At 37.1% G+C, this 13,456-nt stretch overlaps 1 long non-coding RNA gene across 1 annotated transcript in view; it reads left to right on the top strand.

The window, feature by feature from the left end:
* Positions 1–13,456, top strand: part of LOC113994120 — an 87,399-nt gene that overhangs the window by 6,918 nt on the left and 67,025 nt on the right. Inside the window, exon 3 of the long non-coding RNA XR_005565068.1 lies at positions 2,331–2,455. This is a non-coding gene — a long non-coding RNA (uncharacterized LOC113994120). The remainder of the gene's footprint in view (positions 1–2,330; positions 2,456–13,456) is intronic.

The raw sequence follows: 13,456 nt of genomic DNA on the forward strand, positions 1-13,456 counted from the left end.
CTGGCTTGTACCTTTTTAATGTTTAATGAAGCCTGCAAAGCACTTCTACAATTTTTCTGATCTGGTATTATTCCTGTAAGCCTCTACATAGCTCTGTTATAGACACAGTTACTGAACAGTGATTTAGCTGAGTTCTTATTAAAATATTAAATGAGCGATGAAATCAACAAACATTTTTTACTCAGCTTTCTTCAGTTTGGTTAGTGGCAGCTGCCCTGCTAATAAATAGATGGTGGCATAGCAGACAGCGAATATCACCACACCTTAAAGCTGCATTTTAAATTCCTTACAACTCTGCCTCCCATTTTAGCAGTACAATTTTTATCTTCATTACAAAGAAAAAAAATATTTAATTGTATTTTTAAAGTCCCATTTACACATTCCTGAGGAAAGCAGAATCAAAGAAGTGTTTAGGAATTACTGAAGCATCTGATTAATTGCAGGCCTTTTTCTCACTTAGTTGCACATTAATCTTGAATTGCTGCTTCAGTCTTTCCAGTGACTGAAGGCTCCCCATTATTCAGGGGACATTTCCAGCTGTCTGTGTTGGTAGCAGCAAATGACACTCATAGGTCTTTGCTAAGAAGCTGCCTAAATCTGAAAGCAAACAGCACAACAGCACCATGACAGAGCCAGAACATCCTTTGGGGCTGTCTAATCCATCACTTGCCTGTGAGAGGAATGCAATATTTTCCCAAATTTGTCTCCAGCAAAAGGAATTTGTGTGTAAAATCCCAGTGGGAGAAATTCTGTTGTAACTAACAACACTGGTAGGACTCGACTGTGCAGTTACTGCTGATTTACCCTGTTGTAAATAAAAGGGGAGTATGAGCTGATGTCTTGATATAACATGTCTGGAGCATGTTCAGCCACCTCCTCTCTGCCAGGGAAAAGGCTCACCCGGTTCTTGGATAGGAACATTCTGGGGATGCCTGTGCAGGGACACAAGGAACAAGAATGAATGCCAGGGATGTGCAGGGAAGAGGGCGATTGTGTGAACATGTGTGATTTTAATTACCAGGTTTTACCAGGTGATTACTTTTTTACTGCTTTCGTGATGGTGCCCAGCAGCAGCACATATTGTTATTGTGTTTGTGAACTCCTGGTTATAAATGCAGCCAATAGGTACTGAGATAAAGGGAAAAGATCAAGTCTTCAAATGAAGAGATGTCTCTTCATACTAGTTAAGGCCTGACCTATGTTTACCTAGTTAAATTTAGATTAAAAGCAGTGTATTTGTGATCATTTGGTTTCAAACATACCAGTAAACTATTGAAAAATGTAGTGTTAAATGTAATTCCTGACCCTTATCATTAGCAGCATGAATTCATTATTTAGACCTGCTTCAGTGAAATCCACTGAAATTTAGTTTCTGAACTCACTGAGGCTGGGATTGAAAGAATCCATATTGATGTGGGAAACGAAGGTAGCCAAATTTTTTGAATGTGATTGAACATGTGTAATAAAGCATAATACCATCATTCATCTTAATGGGCAAGATTAAAAAAATAGTTTTCATACAGCCTACAAGTAATACAAATGAATTAAAGTAATTCAATTGCAAAATATTTTAAAAGTCACGATGACAGCTAAAAAATAATTGCTATGCCTAATTTTAATAAGAGAATGACAACTTCATTAGCTTTAAAAATGTGTATAATTTACAGGAATGTTGTATTAGCATTGAGGTGACATTTTCTATTTTATCCAGATTAAAATTGTGTAAATAGTCCATTTGAAATGCTCCTATTGTATATTAAAATTAACTGTCAGGAAATTAATTCTTCAACTTCATGAGAGTTATCCTTATTCACACCAGAAGATTCATTGACTAATGGCATTTTTCAAGCATAATCAGATGACAGTGGGACAAGTATAATAATTACTCATGTGAAAAATACCAGCTCCATCATTCTTTGTTAAAATATTTGCTGATAATGGTTCTTTTCCTGCAATTTGCTGTTTCAGTGTTCAGTGCTGTGCAGCAGACAGAGGGAAATTCTTTGGTGTTCTCTGTGGATGACCAGTTTCTTCTCTGACAGAGAACAGGAATTAAAATGCTGTATAGACAGCACAGAGGTGTGGTGGGGCACAGGGCAGTGGAAAGGTTGTATTTTACCTAAATAGATAAGGGATCTCACCTTCCACTTTGATTTAAGAGTTATTCTTATAAAATAGTCTTAAACAGTTAATAATTCAGGTTTGGTTTTGCAGAGGGGAGGAAAATGTAGCAAGCATATGCTGGAGTGAAGCAAATTAATTCAGTGACTAGGACAAAACATGATCAAGAATATAAATTTTTAATATTAGCATTTTCTGTTTGCTTTCAGGTAATAACATCTTTTCTGAACAATATGGGACTTTATGCACTTTTTTGGCCTCGACTCAGGACAACAGTGGAAACTCAAGAGTAGATGTCTGTCCACATGGTTGGCTGAAAATTCAGCTTTGTGATGTAAGTGCTGTCATGCTGTCGGTTCTGGAAACGTGCAGGTCATCAATACCTGAGATAACTAAGCAGTTGGCCAGTTTAGTAGTTCATTCAGTCTTGCTTTTATAAGCAAAGCCTTTCATGGGACTCCAAAATCAATCCATGGACATCAAAGAGTCTCCGGACCACAGACTGGAAAACAGTGGTTCAGCTGTTGCATTGCACCAGTTAATTTCAAAATAACTTGTATTCCTAAATCGTGTGGCAACGTTTTGATAAATTTATTGATGACCTAAATACGGGTGCAGAGCCCTATCTTTTATTACGTATTTCTAATGTTTCCTAGTTTTTCTAACCGTGCTTTCTTGCAGCTGTGGTTCTTTGAACTGCTCTTCATCATGTGCAATATCCTGCTTGTGTCAGTGTTTCTGTGGCTCATTAAAAGACACACATTTGAAATGAAAACTCTCTCGAGCATTTAAAAATCATCATCCGGTAGTATATTGAAAAAGATTCCTTGGGATTTACAAGAAGCACTTGTTAAAATATGTCAGCTACTCATCCTGTAATTTATAAACAGATAATCCTCATCAACAAGAGAGATGGAAATGCTTCCTAAAGCAATTTTGGTGCCTTTGTAATAGATCAGATTTGTGCAATATGGTACATAATTCAAGAGAATATTCGAAGAGTAAAGCCATAGATCCTCTTAAATGACTCTTTCTTCTTCATAATTCTGGCTTGAAGACTACTATCTGTCTCATATCCTACTATATTGATATTCAGAATACATTAAAATACTTTCTAAAGTTTTTTTTTCCAAACAGCAACTTGCTGCTCTAAATCTATTTGCTCAGCCTTCATAGTTGATCATGGAAAACAGTTTCGTTTTTAGTATTTTTTTTTTCAGAAAGACTTATCTCTTAGTACTCCCCAGCCTTTCTTTTTGTTTGCATGAGGTTTAAATAAAAAATAAATTATTAGCAGCTGTTACTACCTCTTAATGCTGGATCCAGAATCTCATACCAAGAGATTAGAAAAGTAATATCCAGAAATTTAAATGTTCTGGATTAATTGTGTAGCTTCTTTTGTATATTCAGCTGCTTAAATAGCGCAATCTTTCATTCACCATTAAAAAAAAAAAATCAACATTTGGGTTGAGTTATTCCACTGAAGGGCAATAGCAATGTTAATTCATTGGAACTTTATTGATAGACAGTCCTAGTGTGAAGTGTTTGAAAGGAGGCAGCACTTTTCCAGGAGCTGAAGTCAGAAGACTTTCAGAGATTCCTAAGGAGGTGATGCATCCTTTTCAAAGACAGTTTTGATGATTATCCCTTCAAGCAGGAAAAGAGAGGGGGTTGTAATAGAATGAAAATGGCATTGGGGATCAATGTGAAGAAATATCAAAGTCAGAATACAGGGCCTTGTAAGGAGGCCAAAACTTTTTATTAGTATGTGAGTTTTTTGCAAACAGGATGGAATATCTCTGAGGAGAGTTGAAATCACTTTTGTCACCTATATTAATTTGCCCCTGTGTCCTGTAAATCATTGCATGCCACAAATAATTGATCAGAGAGAACAATTCAGGCTGTGATTTAAAGGGAATTAACTCTTAATTAAGTTGGCTTACTCTGGATTTTCATCTTTAGGGAGAACGGGCTGCTAAGCATTCCCAATGCCAACACTTAGTTTAATATTAGGAAAATGCTTCATGAGAGATTAAGGAACTCTTCATATTAAGGACATGGGATTGAAGTGCCCAAATTCAAGACTCCTGGCAGTGTGTAGGGGTCTGGTGTCATCTACTGAGTGAGCTTCAGATTATCCTGAGAAGTGAGGCAAAATGGGAAGCTCAGAATCCTGTGTTTGCAAGGGAAGCAGGCAGTTAATCCAGAAATCTTTACATGATGATCTTCCCTCTGCTGCATTTCTCTGATATGACTTTACCAGGAATTTCCAGTAAGAATAATACAGTCCCTTCTTTGTCACCTAATTGTAGCATCTTATGGGTATTAGGTGTATGAACACTGATCTCCTTCCTGAATATTTCTAGAACTGTATATATTGTTTCAAAAGCTCTCCTTCCTCACATCTGTGGTCTTTCTCTTCTATGCCAATTGTTATTTATACTGTCGTGCTCCTGGGTTATTTACTTGCAGATGGAGAAGTGTTTTCACAGTTTGGAACATTAGTTGAGGCAATCAGTATGAGAGGAAACTTCATTATTTATTTCTAGGGACTGAATCGTTAACAATAGTCATACTGTATACATAGAGTAGGTGCTGAAAAAAATATTTAGGTAGTTAACATGCATTTAAAAAACTATTTGAACTGTTAGTTAAAATATTTTGTCTGAGTTACCTACATTGTAACAGACCATTATGAGGAAGCTATTTGAATATTTTAAGGTTTTTCAGGAGCCTAAATGTTGAGATGGCTTCCAAGTAGGTTCTTCAAAAATGTGTTGCTGTTTAACTTCCACTCCTTGGAACTCTGCCTCTTAATTTCTCGTTGATACAAAAACTGAGCTTTGCTTGCAAATTGTTAAAATCAAATCAATTCATAAGTTGAGGTGTTTGTAAGCCAAAAGCAATGCTTCACTTTTTAAAATAAGGGGGTCTTTTTTCCCTGAAAAGCAACATAAAAAAAAAAAATTGAGTTCACTGGTGTTTACTCTTCATAAATGAAATGAATGTCATAATGAACCTTCAAGGAGCACTGTGTTTTAGAATGCTGAAGTGTAGACTGTTCTTTTTTGGGCTCTGAAGAGGTGGGACCAATTTGTTAGTGATTTTGAAAATCTGTCAAGCACCAATTAGAAATAACTTCAAGTGGGGCAGAAGGAGAGCGGAGATGTGTGTTGTGGCAACATTTGTCACTGGATTCCTGTATCCCTGTCATTGGTGGGTTGGTACCATTTTATTTATATGTTGTCTTGGGAGGTCTCTTTCCAAAACTGAGTCTCTGCTTCTACCAGTGGAACAAGTTACAATCAATTGCCTTTGTGTGTTGGTGAGATCAGTGGGATGCTGTTCCTTCTCCAGAACAGGAAACACTGTTTCTACCTGATGATTTGATCTATTTTAGAATGTTGCTTGATTAATTGCTTAAAGTGCTCACAGAAGTCAGGAAATGAAACCCCGTGGTCAGCACTAGTGATTTTATTGCAGTGGCTGTGAAGTCATGTAATTAGATGAATTTCTGCTGCTATGTTTGTAGCCCTTGCAGCTACAGAGAAAAGAAGACTGAGGGGAACAGAAAGCATCAGGAAGACTCAAAATACACACACCCCTTATGACTTTAGGATGGTCTTACTGGTTTTTAGGTTCTTGCTTGCAATTTGTCAGTCTGAGGGCAGGCAGCATTGCTGAAGATACAAAACCAATTCTGGCTATTTTTAAAGATTAGTTGGTCACAAGGCAGGAAAAAAAAAAGGAGAAAATTAAGAGAAGGAAAAAAAATGGGGGAGGAAAGTAGAGAAGCCCCTGCCCTTGAAAATAAGAGAGTGAGCTGTGCTATTTTTTTGAGCTGTTCTTTTGGCAAGGATGTTGTCCTCTTGACTGACAAAGTTCTTGTGTTTCCCTTGGAGTGTATCTGTTCATTAGTGTCTCCAGACAGAGGTAGTTTAGCTTTTAATTAAAATACAATTTTCAGGTGTTTTAGTGTGTTAATGAGACAGCAAAAATGAATTCATTGAAAGAGGAACAGATATCTAGGCCTTACAGCAGTGAAAGTTAGAGCCTCATTAGTAGCTAATTATGCAGAACATAGTATATAAATAGAGCTGTTATGGCATTAAAAACAGCCTCAGTGCATTACCTAATGACATAAAATGTTTACAGTCTGTTCTGAGTATGGTATAATGTCTTCCTGAAGTAATTAATGGCATATTTAATAGTGACACAACTGGAATCACAATTGCTTTGCAGGTACAAGTCGAGGGCAAGGGAAAGCATAAAAGTCTTTGAGGAACAGATTATTTGCTTGCTAATAAATATCAGAGTATGAGAAGGTGCAGCAGGAACACATGATCTATGCAGGAGGTGGGATAGTGTCTCTTTCTGATAAGGACAGAGTACACTGGCCTTTATTTTCAGGTTTTGCAAAAGTGAGAAGGGAGACGCCAGAGGTCCAAACTGATGCTTCCAAAAAGGGCTGGTTCCCTGAGAGGACCAAGGCCCATCTTCTGATAACTGAAAGGTGGAAAGCATTTTGAAAATCTCGCCTTTTCAGTATAAAAATGGCTGATAATACATACAAGGTGAAAAAGGGGGCTTTTGTTCCACTATAAGGGCCCACATAATCAGACAGACACACTCAAAATAATGCTTTAATACCAAGTTAAATGACGTTTTTAATAAACCAAAGCATACATGTGATTTTTTTGCTCTGCCTAACAAGGACTGCTTATGCAGCTTAACAATTCTCTTAATACTGCACTAAGGGAAACATCCTGGCCTGGCACATCAGAGGTGAGGCAAGGAGATGTTTATGCAAATAGGAAAGGCCTGTAAAGTGAACTGTGCATTAGTCATGATGATTCCAATTACTGTTGTATCGACGAGCAACCACAGAGCCACAGAATCAATTAATTGTTTAAAAACACAGAAAGCTATTTCCTGGCTCAATTTGTTCAGCAGTCAAGACATGTAGAGGCTTTTTTTCTGGGAAATTATGTTGGTACGATGACCAAGTTAGAGACTGATTAATGTTTAGCTGGGGGAAGGTGAATTGAAATGATTTTGCTATCAGTTCAGAGATTTCTTTTTGAATTGTGATGCTCAGTGAAATAACACAGAGTGATGGAAAACCTCCTTCTGCTGTGCTTCCCTGTCAGCACTGTGTGTGTTAATGGCCTTATCAGCTCTAGTGGGAGAGGAGTTAATGACCTGCAAGTTTGTGCTAAGGCAGGTGGGAAAAAAAGCTTCTTATTAACTGTGGTGGGATTCTTTTAGTTCATTAATGAAAATAATAATAAGGAGGTCTAGGTGGGCCAGTGCTGAAGGCCTGAGAAATCTGTTACGTGTACAATGGGTGCAGGTAAATAAATGTCAGTGATTTACCTGGTTCCTAATTGGCAAAGGAAAGACATTTGTGTGTGTGCACACACTTGCATTAATCACTTTTGCTGATCACTGAGGCTGATTTTTTCATTACTGTGGTTAGTGTGAATTTATCAGATTTGCTGTGGTAAAAAAAAAAAATTTAAATTTCCCTGTGGTTATTCTTTGATAGAAAACTGTGAGCCTCATCACCAGCCCAGCTCAGTCACCAGCTCACACCCACAGAAACCAAGGGCCCGTGCCCACAGAGTCGTCCAAAAAGGAACACTTTCCTGGATTTTCAAGTTTGCATTTCATATCTATAATCAGGAGGGCAAGCAAGTGACTCAGAAACTTTCCAGATTAATAGTATTTCTTACAGTGTTACAGATGGTTTCTTATCTTAGAACCCTGGGATCTTATTTGTACCTGTATAAACAAGGTTTGGAAGATGTTATTACAAAAGGAGCTATTAAATTAGGGGAAGAGAAAATGCAGAGGAATTTAAGAAATGGGTATGATTTTGGATGATTTTTAGGTCATTAACTGGCTGTGTAACACAATAATCAGGAAAGAAGAATTAAAATGACCTGTTTGGTGGAAAAAGCAGATGAGGGATGAAACACTTAGTGTACTTCAAATAGAATATAAGGTATAAGTGTGCCTAGTGGACAATTTTTCAGCAAGGAATAGATAATCCTGTATGGACTCATACAGGTCAAGTGGAAATAAAGAAACTAAAAGTAGTTCCAAGGGGCCCAGGGGTCCCTCTGTTACTAAAATATCTGTAATCCCTATGAAAATCTGTGTGCAGAACCTCTTCTTAGATAATAAAATACAGCTTCAAAGCAAAGCAACACAAGATTTCACATTAGATCTCATCAGAGGGACATGTGAAAACAGATGTTCTGTGCCTGAATTAATCCTTAGAATGTTAATTAGTTCATTCTCCTTTTAGTTTTTTTTTTCTTTTATCTTATTCTTTAGTTGTTTCTTTTATCTTACAAGTTTTCTCTACTGGTTCCACTGTTTTCACTTTATACTTTTTCTTTTTTCTTTTTTTTTTTTTACTATCATCCAGCAACTAGATTTTAATAGAGCCCAGGCATATGGTCCATGAAGGTGTACAGTGCTATGACATAAAAATTCAGCAGAAGAAAGTGATGGTATATGTTCTTTTCTTTGTTTATTTTTTCCCTACCAGTTAAGAGAAGTATCCTCACAAATCCTAATCATGTAAGGGGGGGAAAAGAACATTTTATTATTAGATTTCATAGTCCTGGCTTACTTTACAGAACCTGAGAATCCCTCTGAAGGCTTTAGATTTGTATTACCAAATAGGTATAGTTAAACTACTTTACAGCTGTTTAAATGTGATGCTTTAGAAACCTTTTAATATCAATATCTGCCAAGGTTTTGATATTTTTCTGCTTTCATTGTAAAATAAATAATCTGTATAATATTGTGGTTATGAATGTAAATGGCTTCATGTATCAGATCAATGATGGAATCAGTTAGTGGAAAAAAGCCCTGGTAGATTAATGTTGGTTGTAACATTTATGGATCAGAATGGTTTGAGAGACTGTAATGTAGTGGGGCAAATCTCGCCTTTATTTTTATAGCTACTTTTTAATTGAAAATCCTACCTAAGTTGTAATTCAAAGGCTTTTTTTTATTCCTTTATTCATTCATATGTTTACTAAGAAAAACATGCCTCTGTTATACGGCTATGAAAAGTATTGAATTAATTCCTTCCCACCCCAGCAAAAAATGACACACAAAGATTGAGATTTCTTGCCATGTCTCAGTTACCCACTGGAGTAGTGGCTGGTATTTTCATTCCTTAAATGTCTGCTTCCTTTGGAAGTGTTGCTAAACATTGCTAGTAATTGCCTGAAGACACAAAACACTGTGGAAAATAAACATTCATTTAAATTTGCATTATTTCATGGAGTTCACCTTCTGAAACATCCCAGTCCTCTCCCAGCTGGTTCTTCCTGTGCCCAGACTCTTCCAGGTCCGCCCTAATCAATTTACTCTCCTTCTCTGTTATCTTTTCTGTTTTGACAACTGTGTGCCCATAGCCTGATGGAGGAGAACTGAAGTAGAGAAACCTCAGGCAGACCTGGAAAATAAAATTATGTTGCTGATGGATGGACAGAACTGAATTCAGTTATCATCAGGAGCAGCCACAATTAATTTATAACTTCTGTTTTGTTAGTGATACAAACAAACCTGCTCTTGGCTCACAACCACAGCTCTGAGCAAGTGTTCCTTAGCTATTGATGGTTCAATTGGTTGGAGTGTCTGTTGTACGTGTGTGAAAGGTTTCTGCTGCTTTTCTCTTTGCTTATGAATTGATTTGGTGCAACAGCTGTTATATGAAATCTGTTGATGTCTTTTCTAGGTGGGCTTTTAGATCTTAAATTTGTGTCTTCCCCTCTTCCCTTTTTTTCCCCTCTGTTGTTTTGCTGTTAAATCCATGAAAAAATTTCTCTTCGTGGTGGCTCAGGGACACCAGCAGAGCTGTGACAGTTCCATATCTCACCTGCCTTTGGTTTGTGTTCTATATAGCTCTGAGTGAGTCACTTCAGACAGATGAGCGTTTTTTACACACTTTGACAGTAATGCAGAGCTGAATTGCTCCTTTGAGGTGAAGGTTATCACAGGAGTCAGATGAGTCCCAGCTTCCTGCACTAAGTGGAAGGTGATCTGTAGCACCAGTATAAATGCAGTCCAGTTCGTGTGCTTTCTGGCTAGAATTGAGTTAGGATTGTCAGCATCCTCTTCATCTCCACTCTCCCTGGAGGGATTGCACAAAAAAATAGTGCAGTGGGAGACTGATATAAAAACAAGTGCCCATGTTGTCACCACGGTTAGATGTGAGTAGATCCCATCAACTCTATGTCCAGAATGGAGGACAATGCAGAATTTAAAGTGGAAGGGCAAGAAGAGAATAATTAAGAGGTCACCTACTTTTAGTAAAAAGATGCCCAATTAGAATAAAGCGAACTATAAAAAAAAAAAAAAGAAAACATACGTAAGTACATTACTAAACTTCTCAGAGTTTCTTCATCTTGTAAATATTCCTTACACTTTCCCTCTTCAGCAGAGAAAATTCTGGAAAACAAAGTGCATGATGCCCTGAGTGACAGTGCTGCTAAACCACAGTGACAGCCTGGCTCGTGCAAGCAAGAAGTGAAGGGGGCAAAACTGCAGCCATTTCTGTTTTCTCTGAGGAGATTGATGATGCCACCTGAAATATCAAAGATTAAAGCAATAATTCTGTAGAGGGTTTATACAGTGTAACAATGTAAACCAAACGAGCTAAGTTATTCCAGCACTGTGACTTTTCCTGCTGGGCACCCTGCAGGAGGGCAAGGCTTCCAAGCACTGCAGCCTGCACATGTTGGCTACTTGGAAAAAGCTTTTATACTTCAAAACAACATCTTCCATCCCCTGTACTGTGGCAAACATAGGAGAGACTTTGTGACATACATAGAAGAGACTTCATCTGCTTTATGAGCCATATAAAACTGTGATTAAATGTGCTGTCCCCTAAATGGGAGCAGCACCAGGATTTCAGCTGAAGAGTAGTAGGATTAATCTCAAGAACATAAAATGTGATACTTTAGTGAAATGTGAGTCCTTCCTCTCAAATAATTGCAACAGGTGTTCAGCTTTTCCTTGTTTCCATCATATCTGCTTAGGCCACTCTGGCAAACACTTGATTTATTCCTGTATATATATACAATAAATTAGTATATTTATTTTTGCTGGTTGAGTCACCTGTAAATAAATTGGCATGTCATACTTTCCAGTAAGCATAGCACTGACTCCAACATTTTGTCAGCATTCTTGACTTTTATAAGCAAAAAGAGCAATGGGAAAAAGCCCTACAAAACCTGCAGCAGTGAGGTAGAAAGCTCTGAGACAAAATAGAAGTTAATTTCCTATTAAATCTACCTGGATGTTTCAATTATTAATTGCCATCTATAATTATTTAATTCTTGGGTGCCCCAGGAGCACAATAAATGAGAGTATGATTGATAAATGGGTTTTTGAGAGAAATTAGATGGAGCTGATTTCTTGCTTCATTTTCAGCAGCATATGTCTGGGGAGAGTCCATGAGTTCAAAGAAGACTTTGACCCACTGAGGGAATGGGAATCAGCTCAGAGAATTTAGAAAAATCCAAAGATTTTGCATAAATAGATACTTCGTAGTTGGTATGACTAAGCTAAAGAGACCAATGCCTTGCTTAGCAAAAGAATCATATTTTATGGGGTATAGATTCCAGTTGCAATAAATACACCTCTTTTTTTTTTTTTTTTAACATAAAACAGAGTGCTACTTATCCAGTCATTATTAGAATTAAATCCATTATGATACAGCCAATAGTGTATTTCCTGCAGTGATATATTATCTGAAATAGTTGGGTTTGTCTGTATTAAAAATTCTGTCCCTTTTTAGGGGAAAATTGTTCTCGCAGTCCTCTCTTTTGCTTCTTCTAAAATTGTGAGTTAGTAATAGTATTGATAGTATTTAATGATGCCGTCAACTGCTGCTGTTTCACTTAGAAATAAGGCTTGAAGTAATTAATTTTAACGTGTACTATGAACCTCTTTGTTTAGCTGTATCCAGGTTGTCCCCAAGTATGTCTAAGTTTCATTTAACAAGGAATTATAAACGAAGAGGTATGTTCACTTCTGCTGTTGAGCCAGTAAATTTATTCAAAAGAAACAAATATGTGTATGACAAGTTGGGCAACAAAAGCATTAACAGGCATTAATCCCAAGCCAGCTTTTTCTCCTTCATTTAAGATCAGATTTATTGGGTCTGTCTTGTTTTCAGGGTGGTTTCCATTAGTATGGAATGCAGGTTACATGACAGAGCCCTCCCTCCAGGATTTGTGTTTCTATTGTAGGCATCGCTTCCTTCACGCCCGCGTTTATTGTGTTAAATTATATTTTATGTGCCTGTAATAACACAGAATGTGGGCTATAATGTGACCCTTCTTTCTGTATTACAGCACATCAAACACCACTGTCTGCACAGAATGCACAAACACAGTAGACTGGCATTTATTCCAGTGTGGATTTGAGGAACTTGGGGATACATTCTTTGGAACAGTGTTGCTGAGATGCTGTGATCTGGTATGGGCTAGGATGTCATAAAGCTTTATCACAGAAGGGGTATTGATTTATCCTTTAGATTTGTGCTTAATATACACATGCAGATCCATTTTGGAGGCTGTAAGGTAGTTTGAGCAGAGAAGGCACAAAGCCACAGTCAGGTCAAGGCAGCGCTTCAAATCGAACCAAACTGGATATTCTTCATCAAATATGGTGTGTGCTCACACTTCTTAAACTTGGGACAGAAATTCTCTTGTTATTTGTAAGATTTATAGAGATATTCTACATAAAAAATAGAATTGCAGCCAAACTCAGGACAGCAAATTTGAGAAAGCAAAGCTGGTAGCTCCCGTTCATAGGTAACTCACTGTATTTCAGAGGATGCACATACTCCTCTTATCCATGTAGGGAGGGAAAAATAAAAGTTGATGTTCGTTTCAGAACAATGCTAGATCTTTAAATTTGTTCCCAGCCATGAATCACATCTGCTGCAGTGTTCCCTGCAGCATTGCAGAGAATGGACTGCAGAAATACTCTGTGGCTGTTGGAAGAGGTTGCTAAAGCAAACAACAGTATAACCACTGGGATCAATTTTTACAATGCACAGGGATATTCAATAAGTCATTAACAAGATTAATGAACTCTAATAAAAAATGCAAGCTCCTATGTCACATTTTACTCAGCTCACTGTAGCTTAAAATTGCATTTTATGATTTTATTAGACATATTACTTAATTTTTCTCAAACTGGTTTTTTTATTTAGGTTAAAACATATTAAATAGATTTGTTTTTCCACAGAGAAATAGTTTTGGTTTTTTTTTTAGAAAAGACTTTATATAGTAAAATA

Source organism: Pipra filicauda, unplaced genomic scaffold (assembly GCF_003945595.2).
Source record: "Pipra filicauda isolate LSUMZ 115617 unplaced genomic scaffold, ASM394559v2 scaffold411_size619879_pilon, whole genome shotgun sequence".
NCBI classification, from domain to species: domain Eukaryota; kingdom Metazoa; phylum Chordata; class Aves; order Passeriformes; family Pipridae; genus Pipra; species Pipra filicauda.